General features: G+C 38.1%; 1 protein-coding gene and 2 long non-coding RNA genes across 43 annotated transcripts in view; 1 reads left to right on the plus strand and 2 right to left on the minus strand.

The window, feature by feature from the left end:
* The window catches only part of LOC147843774 (uncharacterized), a 321,977-nt gene that overhangs the window by 260,138 nt on the left and 46,839 nt on the right, over window positions 1-15,000 (plus strand). The window lies entirely within an intron of this gene.
* Window positions 1-15,000, minus strand: part of mcc (MCC regulator of WNT signaling pathway) — a 164,152-nt gene that overhangs the window by 92,256 nt on the left and 56,896 nt on the right.
* On the minus strand, window positions 7,056-9,305 carry LOC147843777 (uncharacterized). Its single transcript, XR_015490923.1, has 3 exons — window positions 9,218-9,305; window positions 8,599-8,821; window positions 7,056-8,528 (listed from the first exon to the last, which is right to left on the minus strand). It is a non-coding gene; the product is annotated as an uncharacterized LOC147843777 (long non-coding RNA).

The raw sequence follows: 15,000 nt of genomic DNA on the forward strand, positions 1-15,000 counted from the left end.
ATTTAAACAATCATAACAATATTAAACTGTTAAATAATAAAATAAGATAGTTAATGCAGTTTTACCATTTTGAAAAATGTCAACAATTATAAGAATTTTAAACTGCTAATAATAATAATAATAATTATAATAATAATAATAAATTAAACATATACATATTATTATTATTAATATTAATAATAATAATAAAATATATAAATAATAATAATGATAATAATAATGATAATAATAATAATATTAATAATAATAAATAACAAAATAACAATAATAAGCTGATAAAAATTATAACATGCTGTCTGGGAAGAAACAAATAAAACTGCCATTTGAATTTAATTCCATGCAAAGACGACCATTTATTGAGCTGACGACAACAACACGACCTTCACAGAACAATCAGTGCTGCATTTCCCACTGAAGGAATGTGGTAAATGCAGTAAAAGCATCTGAAGATCTCCATCAGGAAGAGGATCTCCACCCGCTGCCCTGGGTCAAACCCAGTGCAGGAAAACTCTTACAATAACAACAGAGCAGACGCACGTTTACAGCACCACACGGGAGAAAAACACATTAACACATCACAGCCCAATTTAGAAAAAAAAAGTGTGATTTTGTTCGTAGTAAAATACATTATTATATTGTTATTATTATATATTTATTTTAGTGCTGGACAAAGATTAATTGTTATTAATTACACTGCATAAAAAAAAAATATATATATATATATATATATATATATATATATATATATATAAAGTATATGTGACACGCATAACTATACTAAATTTTGTTACATAGATATTTCAACTCAAATATAATTTGCATTACATACGTAATATTTATTTTATATCTAAATACAAATAAGCGTTCTCTCAAATAAATGTGTATGTATATAATAAATACACACTTAAATTATAGCAAAACAAACTTTATTAAACAATTATTTTTTGCTCAGTACTAATTTAGTTAATAAATATAATAATATACACTCACCGGCCAATTTATTAGGTACACCTGTCCAATTGCTCGTTAACGCAAATTTCTAATCAGCCAATCACATGGCAGCAGCTCAATGCATTCAGGCATGTAGACATGGTCAAGAAGATCTGCTGCAGTTCAAAGTGACCATCAGAATGGGGAAGAAAGGGGATTTAGGTGACTTTGAACGTGGCATGGTTCTTGGTGAAAGACGGGCTGCTCTGAGTATTTCAGAAACTGCTGATCTACTGGGATTTTCACGCACAACCATCTCTAAGGTTTACAAAGAATGGTCTGACAGAGGAAATATGCAGTGAGCGGCAGTTCTGTGGGCGCAAATGCTGTGACATTTGGACATCCGAGTCAGAATTCGCAAAGGGGGGTACTAGCAAGGTGTACCTAATAAAGTGGCCTGTGAGTGTATAATGCAATATGATCCTATTTTCACAAAAGATGACCTAAACATCTCTACTTAGAAAGTCTTCATGCATAAATAATTTCTGTCAACTAAAGCTGGAAGCGCTCTTGTGCTTTCTAGAAATGCTTAATATTAGACCACAGCTCTAATGAAGAACATTCACTACATTATAGATACACTTTGCAATGACAAACTATAGTTCCTGATCAACTATAATATTATAATTATTATACAACATATGTGACTATTGTGGATGTGTAAATTGGGATATAAACGCAGAAATTATTAATTGTGAAGCCCCAACACACACACACACACACACACACACACACACACACACACACACACGCTAAGGACTGCCCGATCGCCCGAGGCCAGCGTAAGAGACGTTTGGGACAGTTTTCTTTTTTTTTTTGATTAATTTTGTGGCTAAAAAGTATTGGTTCGGACACCGTTTTAGTACCGGTACCGTTTTAAAAGTATTGATTTAACACCCCAACCCTAGTCACTAGTTTAATTTGCCTGCGACTATTTGTCAGTGCATGCATTTTAAGTTTGTTCTTTTAAGTCATTAAGGGCTTACTCACACTATGCCATCCGTACCGTGCCCAGGCCCGTTTCCCGGATCGTTTGAGAAGTGTGAGTGCGCTGAATCGGACTCAAGCACGGTTCACTTGGCCGGCCCTGGCCCGGTTGGAAGAGGTGTGCCTGAGCGCGGATCACTTGGGCTTTGGCGCGGTACGTTTGTGTGTGAGTGCAAAACACGCCAAAGCCCGAAACTGAAAGTGAGACGTGACTTTTAAGGGGCTGTTTCATATGGATTTATTAATCATTCTTACTGTTCAGTGAACGCAACCTGCCGTAGTTTATTAAAGACGAGAACTCCTCACTGCACGACAGCTGCACCTTCAGCAGACCTCCTCATTCCTGCAGCACGAGAGCTTTATGATTGTTTAAGAGTGCCAAAAGTAGCGGATCTGTCCGGTAAAATATCTGACTGCACCGCATCCCTAATGACTGTTTGGTGAAATATTTGACTGCATGTCACTGCATAACAAACCACTGAAACGATATAAGTAGAGAAATCTCCACTGTGCTGCTGGGTGAGAGCGTATGGCAAGCCGTTTTAGCATTTAAACCTTGTTCAGACTATCCATAAATATATTTAGAGATATCTAATTATATTTTGACTAGTCATAATTATAATTCGACTACTCAGATTGGAGATATCTGCAAATATATTATGACTAGTCATATTCCTCCATTGACTTCCATTGAAAAATATTTGCAGATATCTTCAATTAGTCTTCAACTATTCAATTATTAGTCACAATTGTAATTAGAGATATCTCCAAATGAATTTTGACTAGTCAAAAATCCAATTCAAGATATCTACAACTGTAATTCGACTATTAGTAAATTAATTAGAGATATCTTTAATTATATTTGTAAATATCTCTAAATATGGCGAATTAAAGATATGTCCAAATGTATTATGACTAGTAAAAACTCAGTTAGAGATATCTCTAATTACAATTGTGACTAATCAAAACTCATTTAGAGATATCTGCAAATATTTTTCAATGGAAGTCAATGGAGGAATATGACTAGTCATAATATATTTGCAGATATCTCCAATCTGATTTCGTACTAGTACAATTGTAATTGCAGATATCTCTATTGTCATTCTGACTAGTCGAATTATAATTATGACTAGTCAAAATATAATAAGAGATATCTCTAAATATATTTATGGAGTCAGAACAAAGGTTTAAATGCTAAAAAGGCTTGCCATAGAGAGCGCTTCTCACTGAACAGAGCAGCAGCGATGACGTAAGCGTGCCGAGGCCCGATATGGTGTGAGCGCGGGCGGAGACGGGAGGGGGGACAAGCGTGCTTAGGCCAGGTTCGAGGCAACTGTACCTAGTGTGAGTACGGCCTAAATGTACCTTCTCTGTGATGTCATGATCACAATATTGCTGTTCGGTTTCTGTTCTGTTCGGTTTTGAGCATGCTAATTTTTCCCCCGTTACCTGGTAACAACCAGCACCGTGAAGTGACGGCAACATCAAATTACAAAGGTAAATGAAAATGTCCAAGGTTTCCGCTACATTCACTCTTCCATGGCGGGGCGCCACACCAAAATTCATCCCGCCATGGCTACATTACAGCTTCTCATTCAAAACATTGTATTTTTTAAATAGTGGGTGATAATCGCACCAACACGTATTAAAAGTAAGTGAATTATAATAGCGCAAATTTTTCTGTAACCGCAGTAGTGCTGTGCGTCATTTGTTTAACCCTTTAGAGTTACACGCTGACTGACTGACAGACAGGTGTGTAATGCATGAGGCCAGCAAACACGACGTATAGCTGCTTTACTTCAGCACGCAGTAATATCGCTCTGTAGGTCTATTGGGGACATTCATAAACATTGCTAGCAAATCTAATAAATGCTAGGGCATACTCGTAACATAAACGCACTAAATCGCACTCAGCAGTGTTTATTTGAGAGCGCACAAGAAGATCTGTGCGCTCTTGAAGCGGCTTATATTTAAATTTGCTGTGAGTTTGGCAAGTCAGCCACCTTTTGTTAAATAATTTCGAACTGCAATAAGATCCCTGCACATTTTCCATACTGCTCTTTTTGCTTGCATAACACTTTGAATTTTGCATATATTTATTAACATTTTAAACAATTTTAAATTCTAGATTTACTGACATTATTTTAAACACATTATTTAATAGATGTGACTAGAAATAGCTATTAACTTCTCTCTTTTTATTCTTTTTTGTTGGGGCCAGTGACAATTTTGCCAAGGCAAGTAAAAATCTGAATCATTGGCCCGGACAGACCAGTAGAAAAAATCCTTAATGTTGAACCCTGGAGTTGTAACCCAGCTCTTCAGTTCATTAAATGAGCAGATCTACATCTCAGAGTCAAATCAAAGCACCAGCAGCTCTAAATGCAATTAGCTTGGCTTTGTATAAACAATACAAGAGATCCAAGTCATTCTATCAGTAACTACAAAGGAGCATTATGCAAATCCACCACCTAGCTGATCTTACAGCCTGTTTTTAATCAGACAGGAACGCCGCAGGTATGCCGTTAATGAGAAACAATACGTACAAGTTCAGAAATAAACCTGCCGGAGCTCATTAACAGCCGGACACAAACACATCTGCTTTAGTTTGGCCACCAAACCAGTTTCAGACACACTGAATAACACACAAAACAATGCACAAATCACTTCAGAAATACACGGAAATGAGCAGATTTCTGTATTTTGAGTAAGGGTGTCACGGTCCTCCAAATCCTCAATTCGATTACATTTTCGATTCTAAAGGCACGATTCGATTTGATTTTCGATTATGAATAATTAATTAATGACCAATTAATTATTTGTAGCCTACCGTTTAAACTACCTGACCTGCATGGTCTTTGTTTTACCCATAAACAAATCATACAGTAAATGAATAAAGGCAAGATACACACATGATTACCACCTGTCAATCACTTTTTCTGCGGGACTCGTGAATAGGCAGTGATCTGTGTCGTTATAATGGCGTCGGTAAAAAAGACGCACAACCAACAGGAACCAGCCAACAGTATCTGAGGTGTTCGCTAAAATGACTGAGTACAAGTGAGTGAAAGATTGAAGCAGTCCTCTGACTGCCTGGACCCGCTGTCTCGAGCGCATGGCTGTGTGTGCGTCTGTGTGTGTGTGGTCACGTGATGTGCATTTTCAGAGGTAGAGAGGAAGGAGGGCTGCTCAGAAATGCTACACACCACTGTGGATGTCAAATCGTTGTCGTTCTAAAATGCCATTTAAAAACAAAGACAGTGTAAACAGGGCCTGAGTGTGAACTTTTCACAAGCGGATTTGCAACGGGGGCGAGCGGAGGATCGCGATGCCGGTGTTGTCTATCGGACGAAACGTACGTAATACGTACATAGCAGAGCTTGCAAAACTGTGTTTTTTTTTGTCGACAACACGAACGTTGTCAACATAACTCACTGGAAATCCAAAATGCTTCCACACCGGCGACTTCATTGAAAGAGGAGAGGGTTTAAGCTCTGTCGACGGGTCTCCTGCTTCTGCAGTTTAAAAAGCACTTCAACAAGCCTGTTTTTTTCTCGCTTGGCAAGCCAAGCTGACGTGACATGGGGGCGTGGCAGCATCGACGATTCTATTTTTTGATTCGATAATCAAAATTGAGCATAAATTTCGATCGATTTCGATTAAAAAACTAATTTTAAGATTCAATTTTTTCATTTTCCCCTGTTTATTTATGCTTTTGGGTTGCATTATGAGAGCTAAATTCTTTATCACAACAACTTTTAACTTTAAAAAGAGTGAAGAAGTGGCTTTTCTGAACATTTCTAATACTCTGCAGTGCTCTATTGTCTGTGTGGGGGGTGTAGAGTATGCTACAAGGACCTCGTGATAAACTGCAGCACATTGTGTGTTGTTTTACACACTCATTTCTCTAGATATTATTTCTTACTCATAATATTATTATTCTAAACTACTAGAATGTCACTAAAAGTCCCTTTGTTAGACTGCAGAGTTGAATTTACAGCATCAGAAGTGGTCAGAGCAGAGATCAACATCTGTCATTGTCCACTGTGTGTAATCTGCTGTATATATAGCATCAGGCGGCTGCAGTTGGTCTGGAGGGTCACATGACTGAGCAATAATCTCATACATGCCTGACTAATGATCTTCCTCCTGAAGTGACACCAATGAAAACACAGCCAATCACAGCGCAGGACATGTGTGCATGCATAAAAACACTAAGAGCTAAAGTAATGCAAATCAGTTTGTTTGGTAGCGACACATGACGGCAAACACACATTGCACCGGGTGTATGATATAGGGTCCGCCTTTTAATGCAAGCAGTCAGATATCTCAACTGTGCCTTTACATTTTACCTGCTCAATGACTGTAACGGTTGCCGTATATTGGTGGGATTTTTGCGTCCCGTTCTCTCTGTTTTTCTCTCTCCCCATCTCTACCTGTCGCATCCTCTAGGTCCGCCTTCACGGAAGCCGATTGGTCAGGAGACCAGTCACTCATCATTGGGTCACATATAAGGACGCCAGGGAGAGCGGATGACAGCGCGCTTTTCCTTTGATCCTGTTTTTGTGTGTTTTTGCAACTTTCGTTTGGATAAAATTATTTAGTATATTTTCTGCCCATTTTTGAACTACTTTGTGATTTCTGTACATTTATATTCGATTGTTTGTTTGTTACTTTTGGTACAACTCTTACCTGCCAAACCAAAAAGAGATCATTGAGAGTTGACTTTGTCCTCAGAGTAAGGCGGACAGGGAAGATGTCGTACGACTTCCATCTTACATACACGTAGTCAATCCATTGTTTAAAACACCAGGTAAGAAAGTGAATGCCACTTATGTATTTGTTTTGTTTTTAGTTCAGAATAGGTAAGTTTACGGCGCTCGGCGCTGAAGATTTTTCTTTTCTTTTTCTTTTCATGTTTCTAGTGAGGTAAGGGGTTTGCTTATGAGTTAGAATTGTTTTGTTAATTATTATTTCTTTGATTTGGCTTCACTGGCGTCCCCTTACTCTTGAGTTGACCTAATTTTGTTTGATACTTTGTTTAATTTGTTACTTTATTATTGTAAATATTTTTCCTGTTGTATATATATTTGGGCATTATTCTGATTTCACTTTTTGTACATTAACTTAAATCACTTTTGTTGGCAGTTTTGTTGTTTGTGTCTTTTAGTTTCTCCCATCATCTTGTAAAAGTACCACACCTTTTAAATGTTATTACTTTTACCCTAGACTAACATCAAAGAGGTTGTAACAATGACACTCAAGAAACAATTCATTTTGACACCCCTAACTACTTTTACTACAGAAGGGAACAGAAGAGTGGCATTTGAAACGCTCCGTTAGACTTACACACTGCAGTGTTCGAGTGTGTGACGTTTATTTCTAACCTGAACTATTACAGCAAAACTAGCTCTGCTGACCAAAAACAATCTCCTCTCAAACCTGAGGCGGAGCGTCCATCTCTGTGTGTGTGTGTGTGTGTGTGTGTCTCTCAGAAATGAAAGGTATTTTGTCTTGAGAGCAGCGTTTATGAGCCGGGCAGTGCAGTAAATACTGCATTTACTTTGACTGAAGGGGCTGAAGGTGCTCGAGGAGACACACACACACACACACACACACACACACACACACACACACTCACAAACACACACACACACACCTTTTCCAGCTTAATGGTCTGTGAAAGGTGAATTATCTCTGTACACACTCACTCAGACGCAAAACACACACACTGCATTTACACCAGTCTATGATTTACACACACTCTCGTTGTACTTACACACAGACTCTGAAACACACTCTCCCTGGACTTGCATGCACACACACTTGGACTGCGTTTACACATTCACCGACACAGGCACACTCTCTCACTGAACTTACACACACACACACACACACACACACTCTCTCACTAAAGCACAGACTACATTTACACTGCACTTGCACACGTTACACTCTCACTACACTTGCACACACACACTTTGACTGCACTTACACTCTTACTACACACACACACACACGCGCACGCACGCATACACTAACTACACTTGCACACACACTTTGACTGCTCTCACGCACACACACGTGCGCGCTTACATTCACTACACTTGAGTGCGTGCACACACACAAACACACGTACACTAAGTACACTTTCGCGCACACACACACACACACACACACTACACTTGCACATACACATGCACGCTTACACTCACTTCTCTTAAACACACACTTTGACTGCTCTTACACACACACACACACACACAAACACACTACATTTACACACAGTTACACTCACTACACTTGAACACACACTTTACTGCTCTTACACACACGCGAGCGCGCTTACACTTACTACACTTGTGCGCGCGCGCGCACACACACACACACTACACTTGCACACACACTTTGACTACTCTTACACACACACACACACCACTTTCACTCATTACACTTGCACACACACTTTGACTGCTCTTACACTTTACACACACAGACTACACTTACACACACACTTGGAATGCACTTACATATACATGGACACACACACCCTCTCTCTGAACTTACACACACACACTTTGAATGCACTTACATTTTGACTTCAGCAACACACACACACACACTCTCACACTAAAGCACAGACTACATTTACACTGCACTTGCACACGTTACACTCTCACTACACTTGCACACACACACACACACACACTTTGACTGCACTTACACTCTTACTACACTTGCGCACACACACACACGCGCACGCACGCACGCACACATACACTCACTACACTTGCACACACACTTTGACTGCTCTCACGCACACACACGTGCGTGCTTACATTCACTACACTTGTGCACACACATGCACACACACACACACACACACACTACACTTACACATGCTTACACTCACTACACTTGCACACACACTTTGTCTGCTCTTACACACACGCGCGCGCGCGCGCGCTTACACTCACTACACTTGCGCGAGCGCACACACACAAACACACGTACACTAAGTACATTTTTGCGCACACACACACACACACTACACTTACACACACACTACACTTGCACATACACATGCACGCTTACACTCACTTCTCTTAAACACACACTTTGACTGCTCTTACACACACACACGCACGCACAAACACACTACATTTACACACAATTACACTCGCTACACTTGAACACACACTGACTGCTCTTACACACACGCGAGCGCGCTTACACTCACTACACTTGCGCGAGCGCACACACACAAACACACGTACACTAAGTACACTTTCGCGCACACACACACACACACTACACTTACACACACACTACACTTGCACATACACATGCACGCTTACACTCACTTCTCTTAAACACACACTTTGACTGCTCTTACACACACACACGCACGCACAAACACACTACATTTACACACAATTACACTCACTACACTTGAACACACACTGACTGCTCTTACACACACGCGAGCGTGCTTACACTTACTACACTTGTGCGCGCGCGCACACACACACACTACACTTGCACACACACTTTGACTACTCTTACACACACACACACACACACCACTTTCACTCATTACACTTGCACACACACTTTGACTGCACTTACACTTACACACACAGACTACACTTACACACACACTTGGAATGCACTTACATATACATGGACACACACACCCTCTCTCTGAACTTACACACACACACTTTGAATGCACTTACATTTTGACTTCAGCAACACACACACACACACACACTCTCACACTAAAGCACAGACTACATTTACACTGCACTTGCACACGTTACACTCTCACTACACTTGCACACACACACACACACACACTTTGACTGCACTTACACTCTTACTACACTTGCGCACACACACACACATGCGCACGCACGCACGCACACATACACTCACTACACTTGCACACACACTTTGACTGCTCTCACGCACACACACACGTGCGTGCTTACATTCACTACACTTGTGCACACACATGCACACACACACACACACACACACACTACACTTACACATGCTTACACTCACTACACTTGCACACACACTTTGTCTGCTCTTACACACACGCGCGCGCGCTTACACTCACTACACTTGCGCGAGCGCACACACACAAACACACGTACACTAAGTACACTTTCGCACACACACACACACACACTACACTTACACACACACACACACTACACTTGCACATACACATGCACGCTTACACTCACTTCTCTTAAACACACACTTTGACTGCTCTTACACACACACACGCACGCACAAACACACTACATTTACACACAATTACACTCACTACACTTGAACACACACTTTACTGCTCTTACACACACGCGAGCGTGCTTACACTCACTACACTTGTGCGCGCGCGCACACACACACACTACACTTGCACACACACTTTGACTACTCTTACACACACACACACACACACACACACACACCACTTTCACTCATTACACTTGCACACACACTTTGACTACTCTTACACACACACACACACACCACTTTCACTCATTACACTTGCACACACACTTTGACTGCTCTTACACTTACACACACAGACTACACTTACACACAAACTTGGAATGCACTAACATATACATGGACACACACACACACCCTCTCTCTGAACTTACACACACACACTTTGAATGCACTTACATTTTGACTTCAGCAACACACACACTTTGACTTCACTTACACACACACACACATTTTGACTGCACTTACACTTCGCACACACACAAACATCAAGACTTTTAGATCATCAGACTTTAATGTTATAAATAGCAGAGAGAGAGAGAGAGAGAGAGAGAGAGAGCAAGAGAGCGAGAGAGAGAGAGAGAGAGAGAGAGAGAGAGAGAGAGAGAGAGACAGAGAGAGAGAGACAGAGAGAGAGAGAGAGAGAGAGAGAGCATCCAGATGTACAGCAAAGCAAAGCCCTGCTGTTATTACACTCACACACACACAGTGATCAGTCCACTGCTGACCAGAGGCATTACGTGTGTGTGTGTGTGTGTGTGTGTGTGTTCCTTTCTCTGAAATCAATTAGGACTCCTGCAATGCACAAGAGCATGAATAACTCCAGCAAATGAGAAGTGAAACACACACCCAGCAGATGTACACACAGCTCCGCGCTCTGCTTTACTGCACTCCTTCACTGTGATATACAACTGAGGACATGTTGCTGAAGCATTAAACACAGATCTCCATTCTGCAGACTGAGTTCAGGCATTTCTCCACTCATGTCAGAGACGTAGAGGACTGTAAACCTGCAGATGTATGAGTGAAGTGCAGCAGATGCTCTGGAAATGACGATGCATTTAATCCAGAATAACACTCTCATCACTGCTTTGAATAAGAGTTTGGAGGCTTTGCAGGACAAAACATCAACAGATACACTAATTCCAACAGCAGGGTTGAGACAAGAGTCCTCTGATGAACATGATGGGGCTTAAACAGGGGTAAATGATGGTCATACCATGGCTCTTATGGGGTTTATGCTTATCCACTACCGACAAACTTCCGGCGAATGGTTAATGTGACTATTTTCAATTTCATACACTTCCTTTCACAGCATGGACAGGGCTCGAAATTGCGACCATTTTGGTCGCATATGCGCCCGAAATTTTATCTATGCGACCATAAAATATTTTTGGGAGCATTTCTGCGAGTGCTTAAAATTGTTGTGTGCGACCAGTTTTTACTGCAAAATGTTCACCACATGCGCGGATTCGGGAGACATTCACGCAGAATTTATCTCTAAGCTCTTTGTTTGCACTTGGAACGGGAAACGCAGCGCTCAGGAATGGTTTAAAACAGTTGTCATGTCATCTTGCTGCAGTTAACAAATCCAAGTCCGTAATGCTTGCCCCGGCTTCGCGCTCTTCTTATTGGCCCACTGCTCTAGCACTGAACGCGAATGATTGGTTAATATCAGCTGTCAATCACTCAGTCAGCGCCTTCTGGCTTCGGATGACAGAGAGCTGCTACCGCGGAAAACTAAAGCGCTAAAGATGAGATTGAAGATAACGCGGACAGATTTAGTTTTAGAAACCATCTAGTTACAAATAATGACAAATCTTACTGGTGATCATGTGCTGAATGTTAATCCACCATCTACACTTTTCCAAGAGTAGAAGACTTCTGTTGGCTTCAAGTCCACTATAAAAAGTCTGTGGGATGGAGTTTTCAGGTAACTGTTTGCCACATCCAGCACGAGAGCTTCTGTTTAATCCTTCATATAATTGCCAGATGCTGTCCGCCGTGCAAGGGGCAGCTATATGTCAAATTTAACATCACGTACACCAACGCAAACGGGCTTACACTGAGTAAATTAATATCGCTAACTTACTCATGAAAAGACCGGTATTGCTATTAACATGACGTATGCATACAATAAGGTACAATATGTGTCAAAAGCATCAGTGCAATATCAGACAGCACTTGTGAGAACAGCACAGTTAACGTTATACCGTTCAGATTGTAACAGATTCATTCAAGCAGTGCGTGCAGGGCCGGTGAGCGCTCCGTGCTTTGGTCACTCAGTTATGTTATAAAAATCTATTTTCTTGTGATCACGGGATTTCGTTGAGACATATTTTCCTCACGCACGCATATTTATATTATTATTTTTTTGCTTGTTAGTTTAATTAGTGTTGATTTCAAATACAATAAATCTGTTTGTATAAAACTTGTAGTAACGGTGCTCATAATTGGTGGGTGCGACTAAATTTTGGCTGATGCGCCTAACTTTTTAAAGTTAGGAGCACCGGTGCTACCAAGCAAAAAGGTTAATTTCGAGCCCTGATGGATGATGTAATGTAATTAAAATACAATCAATTAAACAGACTTCAGCCTTCACTTAGCTGCTCAAGCGTAAAACGAGATGAAAGACTGTTTAAGCACAAGCACCGTCAGGAGCAGGAGCGAGTGCTGAAAATACTGGAGTAAAACACATTTCCATATATTACAGAAATGATGCAGATGTAAGGAATGTAATGCAGTGCTTCTTGTATATTCTGAGACCCACTTCATATTAAATATCAAGCAGGCACTGAAGATCACTGATTTTTAAAGAAATTACACCTTAAATGCAGTGAATCTGTGACGGCATGCAGTTCACCAGAAGTGCTTTTGCTGGGTTACTGAGATATTAAAATTCCTTCTGCGTATACACTATTCTTAAAACAGGAACACATTTCAACATTATATGGCTTCTTTAATGGCTGCAAAGGTAATGGTGAGACACTCAAAGCATGAGATGCAACCAGTGTTATTATAATTAAAATTAAATCAATTAGAATAATAATAATAATAATAATAGCATGATTATTATTAATAATATTATTATTAATAATAACTAATAATAATAATAATAACAATAATGATAATAATAATAACAATAATGATAATAATAATAATAATAATAAAAATAATGATAATAATAATAATAATAATAATAATAATAACAATAATGATAATAATAATAATAATAATGATAATAATAATATTAATAATAATAACAATAATAAATGTTTCCCAGAGATGGGTTGCAGCTGGAAAGGCATCCACTGCGTAAAAACTTGCTGGATAAGTTGGCGGTTCATTCCGCTGTGGCGACCCCAGATTAATAAAGGGACTAAGCCGACAAGAAAATGAATGAATGAATGAACAATAATAATAATAATAATAATTAATAATAATAATACTGAACTGAACTGCTTGAACTGAACTTAAACACTAAAATACTGAACTATACGGGTCCAATTTAAAAATGACCTTTTATGTGAAGCTGCTTTGACACAATCTACATAGTAAAAGCACTTTAAAAAAAGGTGAATTGAATTGAATTAAATAATAATAATAATAATAATAATTATTAATATTATTATAATTATAATAATGATATTTATAATAACACAATAATAATAATAATTATTATAATAAAACATTTATAATGATGATAATAATAAAAACGATAATTATGATAACACAATAATAAAATTAAAAATAATAATAATAATGATGATAATGATAATAATAAAAATTATTTTAATGATGATGATAATAATAATGATAATAATAATAATGATGATAATAATGATGATGATGATGATAATAAAAATTATATTAATGATGATGATAATAATAATAATAATAATTATAATGATGATAATAATGATGATGATGATGATGATGATGATGATAATAATAAAAATTATATTAATGATGATGATAATAATAATAATAATAATAATAATGATAACAATAATAAAAATGGTAATAACAATGATAATAATAATGATGATGATAATAATAATAACATTGATAATAATGATAACACAATAATAATAATAATAATAATAAAATAATAATAATAATGATGATAATTATAATTATAATAATAATAAAAATGATAATAATAATAATAATGATGATGATGATAATGATAATAATAATAATAATAATAAATTAAATAAATAATAATACAAAATAAATAATAATAATAATAATTTTTCTTCATTGTTTTTTTGCAAGATACTTTGATTAAGCTCAAAGTGCAATTAAAAGGCCTAATTAGTGTAATTATGCAAGTCAGTGGTTTCTTCTGTAGCCAAATAAATTTATGGTTTAATTGGGTAATGTATTTACTAACATGAACTAATAGTGAAACATTACTTGTACATCATTCATTAATCATAGTTCAACATTTACTTATGCATTGTTAACATCTACAGTCATGCCTGTTAACATTAGCCAATGCATCGTGCGTTAACATCAACTAATGAACGACTGTATATTCATTAACTAACGTTCACAAACATGAGCAAGTACTGTAATAAATATGCTGCTCATTGTTTGTTCATGTTAGTAAATGCATTAACTAAAATTAACTAATAAAACCTTGATGTAGTGTGTATTTATATTTCTTAAGAGGGGTCATAATATTGACCTTAATTATTGTATAAAACT

This window comes from Danio rerio, chromosome 5, assembly GCF_052040795.2.
Source record: "Danio rerio strain M-AB ecotype USA chromosome 5, GRCz13ab, whole genome shotgun sequence".
NCBI classification, from domain to species: Eukaryota; Metazoa; Chordata; class Actinopteri; order Cypriniformes; family Danionidae; genus Danio; species Danio rerio.